This window comes from Schistocerca americana, unplaced genomic scaffold (assembly GCF_021461395.2).
Source record: "Schistocerca americana isolate TAMUIC-IGC-003095 unplaced genomic scaffold, iqSchAmer2.1 HiC_scaffold_116, whole genome shotgun sequence".
In the NCBI taxonomy this organism is placed as follows: domain Eukaryota; kingdom Metazoa; phylum Arthropoda; class Insecta; order Orthoptera; family Acrididae; genus Schistocerca; species Schistocerca americana.
In genome coordinates this window covers 432873-449765 of record NW_025725220.1, presented here as the reverse complement: position 1 = coordinate 449765, position 16893 = coordinate 432873, and the positions used below count along the sequence as shown (strand labels likewise).

The 16893-nt window shown below is 52.4% G+C and overlaps 28 non-coding genes across 28 annotated transcripts; 5 read left to right on the top strand and 23 right to left on the bottom strand.

Annotated features, from left to right (window-relative positions):
* Positions 1–84: 84 nt before the first annotated feature.
* On the bottom strand, positions 85–158 carry Trnai-aau. The gene has a single exon. It is a non-coding gene; the product is annotated as a tRNA-Ile (tRNA).
* Positions 159–356: 198 nt separating this feature from the next.
* Trnae-uuc lies at positions 357–428 on the bottom strand. Its single transcript has one exon. It is a non-coding gene; the product is annotated as a tRNA-Glu (tRNA).
* Positions 429–707: 279 nt separating this feature from the next.
* Positions 708–780, bottom strand: Trnam-cau. The gene has a single exon. It is a non-coding gene; the product is annotated as a tRNA-Met (tRNA).
* A 293-nt stretch (positions 781–1073) lies between these two features.
* Positions 1074–1144, bottom strand: Trnag-gcc. The gene has a single exon. It is a non-coding gene; the product is annotated as a tRNA-Gly (tRNA).
* A 341-nt stretch (positions 1145–1485) lies between these two features.
* On the top strand, positions 1486–1557 carry Trnag-ucc. The gene has a single exon. It is a non-coding gene; the product is annotated as a tRNA-Gly (tRNA).
* Positions 1558–2138: 581 nt separating this feature from the next.
* On the bottom strand, positions 2139–2212 carry Trnai-aau. The gene has a single exon. It is a non-coding gene; the product is annotated as a tRNA-Ile (tRNA).
* A 198-nt stretch (positions 2213–2410) lies between these two features.
* On the bottom strand, positions 2411–2482 carry Trnae-uuc. The gene has a single exon. It is a non-coding gene; the product is annotated as a tRNA-Glu (tRNA).
* Positions 2483–2763: 281 nt separating this feature from the next.
* Trnam-cau lies at positions 2764–2836 on the bottom strand. The gene has a single exon. It is a non-coding gene; the product is annotated as a tRNA-Met (tRNA).
* A 293-nt stretch (positions 2837–3129) lies between these two features.
* On the bottom strand, positions 3130–3200 carry Trnag-gcc. The gene has a single exon. It is a non-coding gene; the product is annotated as a tRNA-Gly (tRNA).
* Positions 3201–3541: 341 nt separating this feature from the next.
* On the top strand, positions 3542–3613 carry Trnag-ucc. Its single transcript has one exon. It is a non-coding gene; the product is annotated as a tRNA-Gly (tRNA).
* A 581-nt stretch (positions 3614–4194) lies between these two features.
* Positions 4195–4268, bottom strand: Trnai-aau. The gene has a single exon. It is a non-coding gene; the product is annotated as a tRNA-Ile (tRNA).
* A 198-nt stretch (positions 4269–4466) lies between these two features.
* Positions 4467–4538, bottom strand: Trnae-uuc. The gene has a single exon. It is a non-coding gene; the product is annotated as a tRNA-Glu (tRNA).
* Positions 4539–4819: 281 nt separating this feature from the next.
* Positions 4820–4892, bottom strand: Trnam-cau. Its single transcript has one exon. It is a non-coding gene; the product is annotated as a tRNA-Met (tRNA).
* Positions 4893–5185: 293 nt separating this feature from the next.
* On the bottom strand, positions 5186–5256 carry Trnag-gcc. The gene has a single exon. It is a non-coding gene; the product is annotated as a tRNA-Gly (tRNA).
* Positions 5257–5597: 341 nt separating this feature from the next.
* On the top strand, positions 5598–5669 carry Trnag-ucc. Its single transcript has one exon. It is a non-coding gene; the product is annotated as a tRNA-Gly (tRNA).
* Positions 5670–6250: 581 nt separating this feature from the next.
* Trnai-aau lies at positions 6251–6324 on the bottom strand. The gene has a single exon. It is a non-coding gene; the product is annotated as a tRNA-Ile (tRNA).
* A 198-nt stretch (positions 6325–6522) lies between these two features.
* Trnae-uuc lies at positions 6523–6594 on the bottom strand. Its single transcript has one exon. It is a non-coding gene; the product is annotated as a tRNA-Glu (tRNA).
* A 281-nt stretch (positions 6595–6875) lies between these two features.
* Trnam-cau lies at positions 6876–6948 on the bottom strand. Its single transcript has one exon. It is a non-coding gene; the product is annotated as a tRNA-Met (tRNA).
* A 293-nt stretch (positions 6949–7241) lies between these two features.
* Positions 7242–7312, bottom strand: Trnag-gcc. The gene has a single exon. It is a non-coding gene; the product is annotated as a tRNA-Gly (tRNA).
* Positions 7313–7653: 341 nt separating this feature from the next.
* Trnag-ucc lies at positions 7654–7725 on the top strand. The gene has a single exon. It is a non-coding gene; the product is annotated as a tRNA-Gly (tRNA).
* A 581-nt stretch (positions 7726–8306) lies between these two features.
* On the bottom strand, positions 8307–8380 carry Trnai-aau. Its single transcript has one exon. It is a non-coding gene; the product is annotated as a tRNA-Ile (tRNA).
* Positions 8381–8578: 198 nt separating this feature from the next.
* Positions 8579–8650, bottom strand: Trnae-uuc. The gene has a single exon. It is a non-coding gene; the product is annotated as a tRNA-Glu (tRNA).
* A 281-nt stretch (positions 8651–8931) lies between these two features.
* Trnam-cau lies at positions 8932–9004 on the bottom strand. The gene has a single exon. It is a non-coding gene; the product is annotated as a tRNA-Met (tRNA).
* A 293-nt stretch (positions 9005–9297) lies between these two features.
* Positions 9298–9368, bottom strand: Trnag-gcc. Its single transcript has one exon. It is a non-coding gene; the product is annotated as a tRNA-Gly (tRNA).
* Positions 9369–9709: 341 nt separating this feature from the next.
* On the top strand, positions 9710–9781 carry Trnag-ucc. The gene has a single exon. It is a non-coding gene; the product is annotated as a tRNA-Gly (tRNA).
* Positions 9782–10362: 581 nt separating this feature from the next.
* Trnai-aau lies at positions 10363–10436 on the bottom strand. The gene has a single exon. It is a non-coding gene; the product is annotated as a tRNA-Ile (tRNA).
* A 198-nt stretch (positions 10437–10634) lies between these two features.
* Trnae-uuc lies at positions 10635–10706 on the bottom strand. The gene has a single exon. It is a non-coding gene; the product is annotated as a tRNA-Glu (tRNA).
* A 281-nt stretch (positions 10707–10987) lies between these two features.
* On the bottom strand, positions 10988–11060 carry Trnam-cau. Its single transcript has one exon. It is a non-coding gene; the product is annotated as a tRNA-Met (tRNA).
* Between the last annotated feature and the right edge of the window lie 5833 nt (positions 11061–16893).

Sequence of the window (16893 nt, the reverse complement as noted above, 5' to 3'; positions counted from 1 at the left end):
ACTTCCACGCAGGGTGATGATCATTTGGTCATCACACTCGCCAGCTGAAATCGGCGCTGCCTTTTCGCAGTAGTAAAAGAGAAGTGGCCCGTGGGGGGATCGAACCCACGACCTTCGCGTTATTAGCACGACGCTCTAACCAACTGAGCTAACGGGCCTCGGCAGATGCAGCTGCTCAGCCCTACGCTGGAATCAGGTGGCATGAAGCCATACACCATTCCTATGGTCGTCGTGTGTCTGCTTCCCTAGTCTATATTCTGCTGACGGTCACGAAACAGTAGCTATATTGCGAGCAGGACGGGAAACGGCCGCTCGGACAGCTCAAACTTGTCACGATTAGTGTGGAAAAAATTCCGTTCCGGTACCGGGAATCGAACCCGGGCCTCCTGGGTGAAAGCCAGGTATCCTAGCCACTAGACCACACCGGATGCGGCCGTTTCATTCGACCGTTCGTACGGTCGCTTGTCGCATTGTCGCTCTCTTTGCGAGCATCTTTGCACATACTGACTGGCAAGGCGCGCACCTCAAACGTCGCAGAGCAATGCTTTTGGCTTCATGCTCTGCTGGGAGAAGAGGAATAGGGAAGCTGTATGTAGCAATAACAGGAAGTAAACATTTTCCCGCTGAAGCGTTGAAACGTTGTGGATAACAAACAAGAAATAAGTTGGCGCCCTCAACAGCACCACCTTCAGTCACAGAAAATTAGATGCCCCGGGTGAGGATCGAACTCACGACCTTAAGATTATGAGACTTACGCGCTGCCTACTGCGCTACCGAGGCAGGCGATCGTTAGACCTTCTGGAATCTTGGTAAGTACCGAATACAAGTGGTAGAGAGTCTGCACACCCTGGCTCATTTTTTCTGTTGCTACACGTGCATTCACGGCGCGGCAGGCAACTTGCGATGCTAGGCCGGCGCCAGTATGTACAATAGCACGCAGGAGTCCAAACGAGCAGTCGTCCGCGCTGCATGATTGGTTCTTTCCACACGGAATCCCGCGGTTCATTCTAATGGCTCACGCAGTTCGAGTGCGAAAGACACGCAGCACCCCTACCGGAGAAAAAACAAAATGATGCATCGGCCGGGAATCGAACCCGGGCCGCCCGCGTGGCAGGCGAGCATTCTACCACTGAACCACCGATGCTCGGGCCAGAGGTACCTTCACGCTGCTTCCCGAGCAGATGTCTCAAGGGAAAGTGGGACTGCCGTCAAGCGCCGTAGCATTCTGTGGAGAAGATGCTGCAGACGCTGAATCCTGCACTGCACTGCTTAAAGATGCCGCCAGAACGCGGTCCTCTGCGTACTCTTGCGTCGCCGGCGCCGACTCTTGCCAAAGGATGCGAAATGTGCGCGGATACGCTGTCCGAATGCGTCTGGATGTGCTCCCCTAGCCTGCCTCGAAATGCGCCTGCCGGGTACGATCACCTTCGGCCGCTGCCGACAGGCGGGAAGCCGACTCAGCGCGGTGGCGGGGCGCTCGCTTGTGCGGTGGTGGTGTAATGGTCAGCATAGTTGCCTTCCAAGCAGTTGATCCGGGTTCGATTCCCGGCCACCGCCGCAGGCTTTTAATTTCGCGTATGAGTACTTTTGCCACGCGCTCTTAAACTATTGTTTTTTCGCCCTCTTACTCGCTGCATACCAGCCCTTAGTGTGTCTCGACTTGTCTCGACTTTGCTCAGCTGACGCGAGAGCTGACGCTCTCAAATCGGCCTATATCAAAACGACAAGCACGAGAAACGATTGAGAGAGGTAAGGAGAGGCGAGGCGATGGACACACAGCACGCCCCCTTCATTTCACGGTGGCGTCTCCCTGGCCGAATCGGGCTGTAGCTCCGAAAACAAAGGAGAAACAAAAATAGGAAGTAAAACTGCCAATAGTGCCCTGTGTTCCCATGCGCTCACCCGCCCAAGTACTGACAAGGGCCAAAGTTGTTACGCATCGGCAATCGGACATTTTCTTTCATTTTCTCTAACCAGTGTATTCAAGATATTATGGCCATTGCCGAGTGAATGCTGTAGTGCTTCCCGACGAGTCGGGTTCGGATCCTCTGTCAACTTCCACGCAGGGTGATGATCATTTGGTCATCACACTCGCCAGCTGAAATCGGCGCTGCCTTTTCGCAGTAGTAAAAGAGAAGTGGCCCGTGGGGGGATCGAACCCACGACCTTCGCGTTATTAGCACGACGCTCTAACCAACTGAGCTAACGGGCCTCGGCAGATGCAGCTGCTCAGCCCTACGCTGGAATCAGGTGGCATGAAGCCATACACCATTCCTATGGTCGTCGTGTGTCTGCTTCCCTAGTCTATATTCTGCTGACGGTCACGAAACAGTAGCTATATTGCGAGCAGGACGGGAAACGGCCGCTCGGACAGCTCAAACTTGTCACGATTAGTGTGGAAAAAATTCCGTTCCGGTACCGGGAATCGAACCCGGGCCTCCTGGGTGAAAGCCAGGTATCCTAGCCACTAGACCACACCGGATGCGGCCGTTTCATTCGACCGTTCGTACGGTCGCTTGTCGCATTGTCGCTCTCTTTGCGAGCATCTTTGCACATACTGACTGGCAAGGCGCGCACCTCAAACGTCGCAGAGCAATGCTTTTGGCTTCATGCTCTGCTGGGAGAAGAGGAATAGGGAAGCTGTATGTAGCAATAACAGGAAGTAAACATTTTCCCGCTGAAGCGTTGAAACGTTGTGGATAACAAACAAGAAATAAGTTGGCGCCCTAGCAACAGCACCACCTTCAGTCACAGAAAATTAGATGCCCCGGGTGAGGATCGAACTCACGACCTTAAGATTATGAGACTTACGCGCTGCCTACTGCGCTACCGAGGCAGGCGATCGTTAGACCTTCTGGAATCTTGGTAAGTACCGAATACAAGTGGTAGAGAGTCTGCACACCCTGGCTCATTTTTTCTGTTGCTACACGTGCATTCACGGCGCGGCAGGCAACTTGCGATGCTAGGCCGGCGCCAGTATGTACAATAGCACGCAGGAGTCCAAACGAGCAGTCGTCCGCGCTGCATGATTGGTTCTTTCCACACGGAATCCCGCGGTTCATTCTAATGGCTCACGCAGTTCGAGTGCGAAAGACACGCAGCACCCCTACCGGAGAAAAAACAAAATGATGCATCGGCCGGGAATCGAACCCGGGCCGCCCGCGTGGCAGGCGAGCATTCTACCACTGAACCACCGATGCTCGGGCCAGAGGTACCTTCACGCTGCTTCCCGAGCAGATGTCTCAAGGGAAAGTGGGACTGCCGTCAAGCGCCGTAGCATTCTGTGGAGAAGATGCTGCAGACGCTGAATCCTGCACTGCACTGCTTAAAGATGCCGCCAGAACGCGGTCCTCTGCGTACTCTTGCGTCGCCGGCGCCGACTCTTGCCAAAGGATGCGAAATGTGCGCGGATACGCTGTCCGAATGCGTCTGGATGTGCTCCCCTAGCCTGCCTCGAAATGCGCCTGCCGGGTACGATCACCTTCGGCCGCTGCCGACAGGCGGGAAGCCGACTCAGCGCGGTGGCGGGGCGCTCGCTTGTGCGGTGGTGGTGTAATGGTCAGCATAGTTGCCTTCCAAGCAGTTGATCCGGGTTCGATTCCCGGCCACCGCCGCAGGCTTTTAATTTCGCGTATGAGTACTTTTGCCACGCGCTCTTAAACTATTGTTTTTTCGCCCTCTTACTCGCTGCATACCAGCCCTTAGTGTGTCTCGACTTGTCTCGACTTTGCTCAGCTGACGCGAGAGCTGACGCTCTCAAATCGGCCTATATCAAAACGACAAGCACGAGAAACGATTGAGAGAGGTAAGGAGAGGCGAGGCGATGGACACACAGCACGCCCCCTTCATTTCACGGTGGCGTCTCCCTGGCCGAATCGGGCTGTAGCTCCGAAAACAAAGGAGAAACAAAAATAGGAAGTAAAACTGCCAATAGTGCCCTGTGTTCCCATGCGCTCACCCGCCCAAGTACTGACAAGGGCCAAAGTTGTTACGCATCGGCAATCGGACATTTTCTTTCATTTTCTCTAACCAGTGTATTCAAGATATTATGGCCATTGCCGAGTGAATGCTGTAGTGCTTCCCGACGAGTCGGGTTCGGATCCTCTGTCAACTTCCACGCAGGGTGATGATCATTTGGTCATCACACTCGCCAGCTGAAATCGGCGCTGCCTTTTCGCAGTAGTAAAAGAGAAGTGGCCCGTGGGGGGATCGAACCCACGACCTTCGCGTTATTAGCACGACGCTCTAACCAACTGAGCTAACGGGCCTCGGCAGATGCAGCTGCTCAGCCCTACGCTGGAATCAGGTGGCATGAAGCCATACACCATTCCTATGGTCGTCGTGTGTCTGCTTCCCTAGTCTATATTCTGCTGACGGTCACGAAACAGTAGCTATATTGCGAGCAGGACGGGAAACGGCCGCTCGGACAGCTCAAACTTGTCACGATTAGTGTGGAAAAAATTCCGTTCCGGTACCGGGAATCGAACCCGGGCCTCCTGGGTGAAAGCCAGGTATCCTAGCCACTAGACCACACCGGATGCGGCCGTTTCATTCGACCGTTCGTACGGTCGCTTGTCGCATTGTCGCTCTCTTTGCGAGCATCTTTGCACATACTGACTGGCAAGGCGCGCACCTCAAACGTCGCAGAGCAATGCTTTTGGCTTCATGCTCTGCTGGGAGAAGAGGAATAGGGAAGCTGTATGTAGCAATAACAGGAAGTAAACATTTTCCCGCTGAAGCGTTGAAACGTTGTGGATAACAAACAAGAAATAAGTTGGCGCCCTAGCAACAGCACCACCTTCAGTCACAGAAAATTAGATGCCCCGGGTGAGGATCGAACTCACGACCTTAAGATTATGAGACTTACGCGCTGCCTACTGCGCTACCGAGGCAGGCGATCGTTAGACCTTCTGGAATCTTGGTAAGTAGCGAATACAAGTGGTAGAGAGTCTGCACTCCCTGGCTCATTTTTTCTGTTGCTACACGTGCATTCACGGCGCGGCAGGCAACTTGCGATGCTAGGCCGACGCCAGTATGTACAATAGCACGCAGGAGTCCAAACGAGCAGTCGTCCGCGCTGCATGATTGGTTCTTTCCACACGGAATCCCGCGGTTCATTCTCATGGCTCACGCAGTTCGAGTGCGAAAGACACGCAGCACCCCTACCGGAGAAAAAACAAAATGATGCATCGGCCGGGAATCGAACCCGGGCCGCCCGCGTGGCAGGCGAGCATTCTACCACTGAACCACCGATGCTCGGGCCAGCGGTACCTTCACGCTGCTTCCCGAGCAGATGTCTCAAGGGAAAGTGGGACTGCCGTCAAGCGCCGTAGCATTCTGTGGAGAAGATGCTGCAGACGCTGAATCCTGCACTGCACTGCTTAAAGATGCCGCCAGAACGCGGTCCTCTGCGTACTCTTGCGTCGCCGGCGCCGACTCTTGCCAAAGGATGCGAAATGTGCGCGGATACGCTGTCCGAATGCGTCTGGATGTGCTCCCCTAGCCTGCCTCGAAATGCGCCTGCCGGGTACGATCACCTTCGGCCGCTGCCGACAGGCGGGAAGCCGACTCAGCGCGGTGGCGGGGCGCTCGCTTGTGCGGTGGTGGTGTAATGGTCAGCATAGTTGCCTTCCAAGCAGTTGATCCGGGTTCGATTCCCGGCCACCGCCGCAGGCTTTTAATTTCGCGTATGAGTACTTTTGCCACGCGCTCTTAAACTATTGTTTTTTCGCCCTCTTACTCGCTGCATACCAGCCCTTAGTGTGTCTCGACTTGTCTCGACTTTGCTCAGCTGACGCGAGAGCTGACGCTCTCAAATCGGCCTATATCAAAACGACAAGCACGAGAAACGACTGAGAGAGGTAAGGAGAGGCGAGGCGATGGACACACAGCACGCCCCCTTCATTTCACGGTGGCGTCTCCCTGGCCGAATCGGGCTGTAGCTCCGAAAACAAAGGAGAAACAAAAATAGGAAGTAAAACTGCCAATAGTGCCCTGTGTTCCCATGCGCTCACCCGCCCAAGTACTGACAAGGGCCAAAGTTGTTACGCATCGGCAATCGGACATTTTCTTTCATTTTCTCTAACCAGTGTATTCAAGATATTATGGCCATTGCCGAGTGAATGCTGTAGTGCTTCCCGACGAGTCGGGTTCGGATCCTCTGTCAACTTCCACGCAGGGTGATGATCATTTGGTCATCACACTCGCCAGCTGAAATCGGCGCTGCCTTTTCGCAGTAGTAAAAGAGAAGTGGCCCGTGGGGGGATCGAACCCACGACCTTCGCGTTATTAGCACGACGCTCTAACCAACTGAGCTAACGGGCCTCGGCAGATGCAGCTGCTCAGCCCTACGCTGGAATCAGGTGGCATGAAGCCATACACCATTCCTATGGTCGTCGTGTGTCTGCTTCCCTAGTCTATATTCTGCTGACGGTCACGAAACAGTAGCTATATTGCGAGCAGGACGGGAAACGGCCGCTCGGACAGCTCAAACTTGTCACGATTAGTGTGGAAAAAATTCCGTTCCGGTACCGGGAATCGAACCCGGGCCTCCTGGGTGAAAGCCAGGTATCCTAGCCACTAGACCACACCGGATGCGGCCGTTTCATTCGACCGTTCGTACGGTCGCTTGTCGCATTGTCGCTCTCTTTGCGAGCATCTTTGCACATACTGACTGGCAAGGCGCGCACCTCAAACGTCGCAGAGCAATGCTTTTGGCTTCATGCTCTGCTGGGAGAAGAGGAATAGGGAAGCTGTATGTAGCAATAACAGGAAGTAAACATTTTCCCGCTGAAGCGTTGAAACGTTGTGGATAACAAACAAGAAATAAGTTGGCGCCCTAGCAACAGCACCACCTTCAGTCACATAAAATTAGATGCCCCGGGTGAGGATCGAACTCACGACCTTAAGATTATGAGACTTACGCGCTGCCTACTGCGCTACCGAGGCAGGCGATCGTTAGACCTTCTGGAATCTTGGTAAGTAGCGAATACAAGTGGTAGAGAGTCTGCACTCCCTGGCTCATTTTTTCTGTTGCTACACGTGCATTCACGGCGCGGCAGGCAACTTGCGATGCTAGGCCGACGCCAGTATGTACAATAGCACGCAGGAGTCCAAACGAGCAGTCGTCCGCGCTGCATGATTGGTTCTTTCCACACGGAATCCCGCGGTTCATTCTCATGGCTCACGCAGTTCGAGTGCGAAAGACACGCAGCACCCCTACCGGAGAAAAAACAAAATGATGCATCGGCCGGGAATCGAACCCGGGCCGCCCGCGTGGCAGGCGAGCATTCTACCACTGAACCACCGATGCTCGGGCCAGCGGTACCTTCACGCTGCTTCCCGAGCAGATGTCTCAAGGGAAAGTGGGACTGCCGTCAAGCGCCGTAGCATTCTGTGGAGAAGATGCTGCAGACGCTGAATCCTGCACTGCACTGCTTAAAGATGCCGCCAGAACGCGGTCCTCTGCGTACTCTTGCGTCGCCGGCGCCGACTCTTGCCAAAGGATGCGAAATGTGCGCGGATACGCTGTCCGAATGCGTCTGGATGTGCTCCCCTAGCCTGCCTCGAAATGCGCCTGCCGGGTACGATCACCTTCGGCCGCTGCCGACAGGCGGGAAGCCGACTCAGCGCGGTGGCGGGGCGCTCGCTTGTGCGGTGGTGGTGTAATGGTCAGCATAGTTGCCTTCCAAGCAGTTGATCCGGGTTCGATTCCCGGCCACCGCAGCAGGCTTTTAATTTCGCGTATGAGTACTTTTGCCACGCGCTCTTAAACTATTGTTTTTTCGCCCTCTTACTCGCTGCATACCAGCCCTTAGTGTGTCTCGACTTGTCTCGACTTTGCTCAGCTGACGCGAGAGCTGACGCTCTCAAATCGGCCTATATCAAAACGACAAGCACGAGAAACGACTGAGAGAGGTAAGGAGAGGCGAGGCGATGGACACACAGCACGCCCCCTTCATTTCACGGTGGCGTCTCCCTGGCCGAATCGGGCTGTAGCTCCGAAAACAAAGGAGAAACAAAAATAGGAAGTAAAACTGCCAATAGTGCCCTGTGTTCCCATGCGCTCACCCGCCCAAGTACTGACAAGGGCCAAAGTTGTTACGCATCGGCAATCGGACATTTTCTTTCATTTTCTCTAACCAGTGTATTCAAGATATTATGGCCATTGCCGAGTGAATGCTGTAGTGCTTCCCGACGAGTCGGGTTCGGATCCTCTGTCAACTTCCACGCAGGGTGATGATCATTTGGTCATCACACTCGCCAGCTGAAATCGGCGCTGCCTTTTCGCAGTAGTAAAAGAGAAGTGGCCCGTGGGGGGATCGAACCCACGACCTTCGCGTTATTAGCACGACGCTCTAACCAACTGAGCTAACGGGCCTCGGCAGATGCAGCTGCTCAGCCCTACGCTGGAATCAGGTGGCATGAAGCCATACACCATTCCTATGGTCGTCGTGTGTCTGCTTCCCTAGTCTATATTCTGCTGACTGTCACGAAACAGTAGCTATATTGCGAGCAGGACGGGAAACGGCCGCTCGGACAGCTCAAACTTGTCACGATTAGTGTGGAAAAAATTCCGTTCCGGTACCGGGAATCGAACCCGGGCCTCCTGGGTGAAAGCCAGGTATCCTAGCCACTAGACCACACCGGATGCGGCCGTTTCATTCGACCGTTCGTACGGTCGCTTGTCGCATTGTCGCTCTCTTTGCGAGCATCTTTGCACATACTGACTGGCAAGGCGCGCACCTCAAACGTCGCAGAGCAATGCTTTTGGCTTCATGCTCTGCTGGGAGAAGAGGAATAGGGAAGCTGTATGTAGCAATAACAGGAAGTAAACATTTTCCCGCTGAAGCGTTGAAACGTTGTGGATAACAAACAAGAAATAAGTTGGCGCCCTAGCAACAGCACCACCTTCAGTCACAGAAAATTAGATGCCCCGGGTGAGGATCGAACTCACGACCTTAAGATTATGAGACTTACGCGCTGCCTACTGCGCTACCGAGGCAGGCGATCGTTAGACCTTCTGGAATCTTGGTAAGTACCGAATACAAGTGGTAGAGAGTCTGCACTCCCTGGCTCATTTTTTCTGTTGCTACACGTGCATTCACGGCGCGGCAGGCAACTTGCGATGCTAGGCCGACGCCAGTATGTACAATAGCACGCAGGAGTCCAAACGAGCAGTCGTCCGCGCTGCATGATTGGTTCTTTCCACACGGAATCCCGCGGTTCATTCTCATGGCTCACGCAGTTCGAGTGCGAAAGACACGCAGCACCCCTACCGGAGAAAAAACAAAATGATGCATCGGCCGGGAATCGAACCCGGGCCGCCCGCGTGGCAGGCGAGCATTCTACCACTGAACCACCGATGCTCGGGCCAGCGGTACCTTCACGCTGCTTCCCGAGCAGATGTCTCAAGGGAAAGTGGGACTGCCGTCAAGCGCCGTAGCATTCTGTGGAGAAGATGCTGCAGACGCTGAATCCTGCACTGCACTGCTTAAAGATGCCGCCAGAACGCGGTCCTCTGCGTACTCTTGCGTCGCCGGCGCCGACTCTTGCCAAAGGATGCGAAATGTGCGCGGATACGCTGTCCGAATGCGTCTGGATGTGCTCCCCTAGCCTGCCTCGAAATGCGCCTGCCGGGTACGATCACCTTCGGCCGCTGCCGACAGGCGGGAAGCCGACTCAGCGCGGTGGCGGGGCGCTCGCTTGTGCGGTGGTGGTGTAATGGTCAGCATAGTTGCCTTCCAAGCAGTTGATCCGGGTTCGATTCCCGGCCACCGCAGCAGGCTTTTAATTTCGCGTATGAGTACTTTTGCCACGCGCTCTTAAACTATTGTTTTTTCGCCCTCTTACTCGCTGCATACCAGCCCTTAGTGTGTCTCGACTTGTCTCGACTTTGCTCAGCTGACGCGAGAGCTGACGCTCTCAAATCGGCCTATATCAAAACGACAAGCACGAGAAACGACTGAGAGAGGTAAGGAGAGGCGAGGCGATGGACACACAGCACGCCCCCTTCATTTCACGGTGGCGTCTCCCTGGCCGAATCGGGCTGTAGCTCCGAAAACAAAGGAGAAACAAAAATAGGAAGTAAAACTGCCAATAGTGCCCTGTGTTCCCATGCGCTCACCCGCCCAAGTACTGACAAGGGCCAAAGTTGTTACGCATCGGCAATCGGACATTTTCTTTCATTTTCTCTAACCAGTGTATTCAAGATATTATGGCCATTGCCGAGTGAATGCTGTAGTGCTTCCCGACGAGTCGGGTTCGGATCCTCTGTCAACTTCCACGCAGGGTGATGATCATTTGGTCATCACACTCGCCAGCTGAAATCGGCGCTGCCTTTTCGCAGTAGTAAAAGAGAAGTGGCCCGTGGGGGGATCGAACCCACGACCTTCGCGTTATTAGCACGACGCTCTAACCAACTGAGCTAACGGGCCTCGGCAGATGCAGCTGCTCAGCCCTACGCTGGAATCAGGTGGCATGAAGCCATACACCATTCCTATGGTCGTCGTGTGTCTGCTTCCCTAGTCTATATTCTGCTGACGGTCACGAAACAGTAGCTATATTGCGAGCAGGACGGGAAACGGCCGCTCGGACAGCTCAAACTTGTCACGATTAGTGTGGAAAAAATTCCGTTCCGGTACCGGGAATCGAACCCGGGCCTCCTGGGTGAAAGCCAGGTATCCTAGCCACTAGACCACACCGGATGCGGCCGTTTCATTCGACCGTTCGTACGGTCGCTTGTCGCATTGTCGCTCTCTTTGCGAGCATCTTTGCACATACTGACTGGCAAGGCGCGCACCTCAAACGTCGCAGAGCAATGCTTTTGGCTTCATGCTCTGCTGGGAGAAGAGGAATAGGGAAGCTGTATGTAGCAATAACAGGAAGTAAACATTTTCCCGCTGAAGCGTTGAAACGTTGTGGATAACAAACAAGAAATAAGTTGGCGCCCTAGCAACAGCACCACCTTCAGTCACAGAAAATTAGATGCCCCGGGTGAGGATCGAACTCACGACCTTAAGATTATGAGACTTACGCGCTGCCTACTGCGCTACCGAGGCAGGCGATCGTTAGACCTTCTGGAATCTTGGTAAGTACCGAATACAAGTGGTAGAGAGTCTGCACTCCCTGGCTCATTTTTTCTGTTGCTACACGTGCATTCACGGCGCGGCAGGCAACTTGCGATGCTAGGCCGACGCCAGTATGTACAATAGCACGCAGGAGTCCAAACGAGCAGTCGTCCGCGCTGCATGATTGGTTCTTTCCACACGGAATCCCGCGGTTCATTCTCATGGCTCACGCAGTTCGAGTGCGAAAGACACGCAGCACCCCTACCGGAGAAAAAACAAAATGATGCATCGGCCGGGAATCGAACCCGGGCCGCCCGCGTGGCAGGCGAGCATTCTACCACTTTTTTTTTTTTTTTTTTTTTTTTTTTTTTTTGTTTTTTTTTTTTTTTTTTTTGTTTTTTTTTCTTTTTTTTTTTTTTTCTTTTTTTTTTTTTTTCTTTTTGTTTTTTTTTTTTTTTTTTTTTTTTTTTTTTTTTTTTTTTTTTTTTTTTTTTTTATTTTTTTTTCTTTTTTTTTTTTTTTTTTTATTTTTTTTTTTTTTATTTTTTTTTTTATTTTTTTAGGGCCTCCCAACTCCCCTTATAGCCCTCCTTACTCTCACCAAAATATGCCTTCTTCGGCGAGCTTCATCGCTATATTTGCTGGACTGTCGAACTTCGTGGAACAGAGGAATAACTGAAAACATAATCATCTTCTGCTCAGATGGTGTGGTGTCTTCTTCCACAGAAAAATAAGGAACTAAGAGTAATTATATCGCGGAATTCGTGGACGGTCTTCTTTCCTCCGCTGGTTCAACTCTTCTGCGCGTAGTTCAACTAAAATCATATTCCGCTTAAAAGGAAAATATTCTCCCTTCTGGCTAACGTCAGTCACTCCGATGTAGCAGAGAGTTGTTACAAAACAGGTGTCAACGCAGCACAACGGCACAACATGAGAGTTTATGTCGATGTGTGTATCACACGAAAGAAACTGAAATCACAGGAAAGTAATAAAATGAAATCACGACAGTCCGGGAACAGAAATTAAGAGACTGTATCTTCTAAAATACCCATGAAGTCTTGTAAACAAAATAAAATTCCTCAAAATTAAAAGGACACTCCTCTCCTGGAGATAAAACCAGAACGACCCGTAGTGAGGTTGTGGCACAAGTCACCAACCATAACACAACTAAAACAAATTAAAGAAGGAAAAAGAAATTAAAGGTGGAACGCGTCAGCTCAGTAAATCTCAGTTCAAGGTGTTTGCCGCAGTTCCATTTCATAGCCGTAATCCAAGGCCGCCTTCAAAAAATTCGCAAACAGTTCGCGAAATTGAACGCAATCCTTCAGTGTCATATACTGGGCCCACAAATAATCCAGGTAAATCACAGTATCAGTGACGGCCATATCGATAAGGGCATAAATCGTATGCCCTAAGATCCAGACAGTGGCGTTATTTTTCGTCCGCGGGAAAGCTTTGAAGTTAGGCACTATCACACGACGAACAGTCACAAGGTGAGGAGGCGTTCTATTAATGTGGGCGACCATTCGTTGACACAGCCGCCATACCGTCGACACCGATGCACACTCAAAACGATGTTCCCGTGTGTCCACAGCACCACATCTACCACAGTTGGCAGAGGGAAGGAGATGAATGTCGGCAAGCCGCTGGTTCGTCGCTAGGGTGTTGTTGACGATCTTAAACCAGAGCGCACTCACGTCCGACGGCAACACCGGGTTGTTGATGTTTGCCCACACGTTCACCCATTCCACTGTGGGGTTCCGGAACACCAGTTTATGACGCGGAGGTTGTCCAGTCAGGGCAACGTAGAGTCCGCGGGCGGTCCTGTGTCTGTCGGTAGCCGTTGACAGAGCATAGCTCCTCGTTAAAAAGTACTCCCGTATGTAGGACATCTTATACGGGATGGCCGCGAGAGAGACGGGCGCCGCTTCAGAGTGTGGGCGGTAGAGCTCCAGGAGTGCCGCGGTGGTTCCTGCCGGGTTGTCGGACTGCAGGGTGGCTGTCCGGTGGACGAGCAGCGCGCCGCATTTGCGTGGAACGTCGGTGAAACCGAGGCCGCCCAGCTGCCTGTCGATGACACAGGTCGAAGCCTTGACTTTAAAAATTTCATGCCGCCACAGGAGCCAGTAGACTGCCTGCGAAATCGCCCTCCCGATCGGCTTCGGAACACTAAGCAGTTGGGCGATGTACCACGCGTTCGATAAGATGAATGTGTTAATGACAGCCACACGTTGATGTAAGTTGAGTCGGCGACCTGAGTGGCTGCGACATAGGGCCTTCACAGTGCCAAGAATTCGCCTCCAGTTTAAAACTTGCATTTTTTGTGGGCACGCTACAATGTCGAGTCCTAAAATTTTGTGGGTGCGCACAACGCGGAACCAGTCCCGTTCAGCAGACAGTCCCCGCCGACCCAGTGGTACCAATACAGTTTTCCGCGTATTCAGAACGGCGCCAGAGGCACGTTCGTACAGTATCAGAACATCGCGAACTCTGTCCAAGTCATCTGCCCGCCCCATGAAAAGTCCCACGTCGTCAGCATAGGCAGCACATTTCAGAGAGACGTGACAGACCTGGACACCTTCAATGAGTCGACCAACTGCGCGCAAAAACGGGTCGAGCGCAATGACAAATAGGAGCATTGATAAAGGACAGCCCTGTCTGACGGATCTTGTAATAGGAATGGGCGGCGACTGCCAACCATTGATGACAATTACTGACGTCGCCGATGTTAAAAGATTCCGTATAGCATCGAGAAAGTGGCCGCCGAACCCCAGTTTTGTCATGACGGACAGAAGATAATCGTGCCCGATACGGTCGAATGCATTGGCAAAATCGATGGAGAGAATGCCAGCGGACAGGTCATGAATGGCTGCGTACGCGACCACGTCTCGGTATGAAGCCGCAGCGTGAAAAATGCTACGGCGTGGCACGCCACACGACTGAAAGGGACTGATTATCTTGTCCATGACCACATTGAGTTTCGTTGCGAGGCATCGTGCCGCCAGTTTATAGTCTGCATTTAAAAGTGTGATAGGGCGTAATGCCTCAACACGGCATGCTGTCGGTGTCTTCGGAATTAATATAATACGCCCTGCAACGAACTTCGAAGGGACAGCAGCACCACGAACAATTTCATTTATCATGATCGTCAATGTCTCACCGAAAATATCCCAATAAGCCAGGTAAAATTCGATGGGAAGGCCATCTGGACCTGGAGACTTCCCTCGACGACACGAACGTAACACGTCTTTCACATCGTCCCGTGACAACATCTCATCCAGTGACTGACGGTCAGATTCGGAGATGACAGTATCCAATTCATCTAACAGAAAGGAACGTGCGACATCATCGGCAGCTGTCCGTCCGAACAATCTCTTAAAGTGGTCGGTGACGTGGGCAACGATCTCATGCTTCGCCGTGAGACGAGCACCAGTGTCCGTGATGAGGGTGGTAATGTCTTTCCTCCGCGCCAACCGTTTCTCGCGTGCCAAGTGGTAAAGCGTTGGCACTTCGTCAATGGTCTCACACTGCGGTCGGCTCCTGATCAGAACACCTTGTGCCTTGTGGAGGTGATGCTGGAGTATCTTGCTTTTAATTCTATTCAAACGTGCGCGTAAGTTTTGATCTGGCGGCACGGGTGCATCAAGCGCATCTTGGAGGCACTGTTGATAAAAGGCAATGGTGCGCCTCTCCCAAAATGACGCCTCCCTTGCATACCGCATCGCAACACTGCGCAACTGCGGTTTGGCTAAGTCGACCCACCATTGTAAGACTGAGGCATAACTTCCCCGTTTTTCAGAACAAAACTGCCACACGTTCTGAATCTCGCAACGTAAACCGGCGTCAGAGAGATGACGGGTATTGAGTTTCCAAACACGGGAAGGTGGCGCCTGCCTATTTGCCAGTAATTGCACGTCACACACAACACCGCAGTGATCGCTAAAAGCGACGGGATGTACCGCAACCCTCTGAAGATAGGTTTGAAGCGGTCGCGACACATAAACGCGATCAATTCTGCTGGCACCGTTCGCATAAAAATGTGTGTATTGCGTCGTGGCAGGATGAAAATGACGCCAAACATCGATCAAGTCATTTGTCACAATTAGTTGGGAAAGTTCCGGGCACATGGTAGCCGTGGGAAATTGATCGGCTGCGGCAGTAACACAGTTAAAATCGCCGCCAACTACTACATTGCGGGTCGACGCAAAGAACGGAACCACATCTTGATTAAAGAAAACAGAACGTGCACGTTTATGATCAGTGCCACTCGGCGCGTATATATTAATAAATGTGACATCCTGGATCGTACACGTAAGTAAGCGGCCATTCGGTAAAAATTGCACGTTAGTTGGTTGCAATACAGTTTTATAAAGAACAGCGGTGCCACAAGTACCTTCAACGTTAATGTTATAGATGACATCATAACCAGGGACGTTATTGAAGCGCTTAACAGTAACTTCTTGGAGCAATGCAACGTCATAGCCTCCCAAAGTTAAAAAGTCTATAAAACTTGCTATTTTATGCGCAGCTATGATGCGATTTACATTGAGTGATAAAACTGAGAAGATCTTTAGATGTTGACGAGCGGCGGCCATTTAAAACACAAACACTCAAGTATTAGCAAGAAAAATGAGAAACGGAAGACGCAGATGCAGCGTCTTAAGCACACCAATAAAACTGTCAAGAAGCACTGCAACCCATTACGTAACTCGTGGACAATACTGTGCAGAAAATTACTGTCAGCGTGCAGGAACAGCGTAACATAACGTCGCAGGTAAACGGGGCACGAATTACAGCAGGTCCGCCGAAAGCCGCTAATGGGATCCAGGGTCGTCCTCCTCCTGCTTCCACCAGGGCGTCTCCGTTGGTCGGTCGGTCGGTTGGGCGCGACCACCAGCGGTGTCTGTGTACGTGGCCTCGTCCGCCTGTGTTGTTGCTGTACCGGCGGCCGACGTCGCCGAATGCCTGCGCGTGCGCTGCGGCAGCTGCTCGCTACTTTGCTCGCTTTTGCGCTTCGCAGCATGCGCACCCTGTTCGCGTGCCGTATTTAAGAACACCTTGAGATGTGCAGTTTGTTCCCTTATACGCTCCTGGCGCGCAGAGCTGTCAGAGGCAGGGGGGCACGATGTCTGAACTTCACTCTCACTGCCACTCTCTGAGACAGGGATGCACGGTAAATCATCTGACTGCTGACTCCTTGTACCCTTATTTTTATTTTTCTTTGTACGCCCTTTCCTCGGTGCCAGGGGAACCTCTTCAGGCGGCGGAGGCGGTGGTAAGGAGGTGTCCATCTCTTCCGAAATAGCAACCGGTGCATGATCCGAAACATCTGGGACCTCCTTAGCAACTGAATCCGATTCTACTACAGCCGAGGACAAAATGGGAGCGTCCTCCATTCGTTCCTGTGGCGCGTCTACATTAACATTCACCTCACTTGGTACATCCTCAGCACGAATAGGGTCGGCAGGGCGGGGTTGTGATACAGTGCCCGCTACTATTTCACTCAGTAGTGGCACAAAGTGGCCACCAGTAGCCGCAGCATCACTACGTGGGAGCTGCACGGGTCGTCTACGGGGACAATCAACACGTAAATGCTCAGTGGAATGACAAATTGAGCATGTGGGTGGCTGGCCGATATAAGTCACTTGAGCCCTACAGCCCGCAATCATTACGTAGGATGGAATGTGTTTCTTCAGGTCAATGCGGACACTACGTACTCCACTATTAACCTGATACCGGTACGCACTAGACCACTTTTCGTTTACTACCGACAAGACAACGCCGTACTGAGTGAGAGCACGTGCAATCAAATCATTGCCGCATT